The sequence below is a fragment of the Chrysochloris asiatica genome, unplaced genomic scaffold (genome assembly GCF_000296735.1).
Source record: "Chrysochloris asiatica unplaced genomic scaffold, ChrAsi1.0 scaffold00318, whole genome shotgun sequence".
Classification (NCBI taxonomy): Eukaryota; Metazoa; Chordata; class Mammalia; order Afrosoricida; family Chrysochloridae; genus Chrysochloris; species Chrysochloris asiatica.
This window is the reverse complement of record NW_006408836.1, coordinates 751,017-753,027: the sequence shown is the minus strand read 5'-3', so window position 1 is coordinate 753,027 and position 2,011 is coordinate 751,017.

Genomic DNA, 2,011 nt, shown 5'->3' with positions numbered 1-2,011 from the left:
TTTTTTTTTTTTTTTTTAAGTACCAATAAAAACACTGAGAAGACCACAGGTATACATTCTATTTCTGCTTATATTTATTTGGCCTGGCTCTTTGGCCCATCAAATTTAAAATGTGTGCAGTTCTCCAAGCTAAACTATAAGCCCACAACTCCCACTAGGGAACTGGAGTCAAGAGTGCAAGAGTGTGTCCTAGTAAAGCTGGGTCAGCAGAAATATGTTGAGATACAAATGAAAGCATATCATTACCATATTTTAATGTCTATTTTTAGTATAAAAAGTTTTCAGGGCAAATCGAATTCATTGTAGAATTGAAACATTGTACTTGATATGCATATCAGTGAATTGGAGCTATAAATAATATTGCTTTTCACCTTTTCATGTTGATACACAATTATCTGCAATGGAACAGTACTTTTATTTTGTAGGTATTTATCTGTCATGCTCAGCATTTTGTATAGTTTGTTGAATAGCATGTATAGAATTGTGGCTGAAATGTAGACACAGAACCACTGACATTTCCATGTTGCAGTGTGCTGGACTGCAAGGTCGATGGTTCAAGCTTGACAGCTGCTCCTTGGAAACCCTATACAGGATTGCTATGGGTCTGAACCAACTCAATGGCACTTAACAACAACAACAAACCTTGTGGTACAAACCGGTATTGCAGTCCATTGCTTATCCTACATTGCCACATTTTGTTGTTGTTATGTGCCGTGGAGTCAGTTCTGACTCGTATCGACCCTGTACAGGGTTTCTGAGGCTGTAAATCTTTACAGGAGCAGAAAGCCTCATCTTTCTCCCGTGGAACAGCTGGTAGTTTCAAACCGCCTACCCTGAGGTTTGAAGCCCGATTCGTAACCGCTACGCTACAGTAGTACTCCATTTAACCTGTATGTGGAACAAATAATCTGACAAACTGGATTATATGAAGGAGAATATGGCATTAAGATTGAAGGAAGAGTCACTGATACTCTGTGATAGCAGGTGATACAACCTTGCTTGCTGAAAGTGAAGAGCACTTAAAATATTTACTGAGGAAGATAAAAGAACACAGCCTTCGGTATGGATTACACCTCTATGTAAATAAAACAAAAAAATTCAACACTGAAAAAATGAATAACTTCAAGATAAATGGAGAAAATATTGAAGTTGTCAAAGACTTCATTTTTCTTTGATCCACTACCTATGGAAACAGTGGTCAAGAAATTAAACGATGTATTGCATTAGACAAATCTGCTACACAAGACCTCTTTAAAGTGTTCAAGAGTGAAGATGTAAATTTGAAGACTAAGGTCTGCTTATTCATTGTCCAACTTTCACGAATAAGGAAGACTGTAGAAGAATTGATGCATTTGAGTTATGTTTCAATATTCAATACTCTGGTGCTGACAGTGTTCCACTTTTATTCATAAGGTTTTCAGTGACTAAATATTTGGAAGCAGTCCATCTCTCCTTCTTCCTAGTCTGTCTTCATCTGGAAGCTCAGCTGAATCCTTTTCCTGTGGGTGACCCTGCTGGTATTTAAAATACCAGTGGCATAGCTTCCAGAATCACAGCATCATGCAAGCCACCACAGTACGACAAACTGACAGGCAAGGGATGGATTTGAGTTATGGTGTTGGAAAATATTGAAAGTACCTTGGACTGCCAAAAATACAAACAGATTTATGTTGTAAGAAGTACAGCCAGAATGCTCCTTAGAAGCCAAGATGGTGAGACTTCGACTCTCATACTTCGGACATATTATCAGGAGGAACCAGTCCCTGGAGAAGACATTATGCTTGGTAACCTGAAATGTCAGAATAAAAAGGAGAACCCCAGCTAGATAGATTGCAGAGTGGCAGCAACTTTGGGCATACATATAGCAATAATAGTGAGGATGGTGCAGCACCAAGTGGTGTTTCCTTCCATTTTGCATAGGGTTTCTATGAGTCAGAACCCATGTTGAAGGCACCTAACAACAGCAAAAATGAACAGCTGCACTGTTGTGATGGGAAAAAAAAAAAAAAAA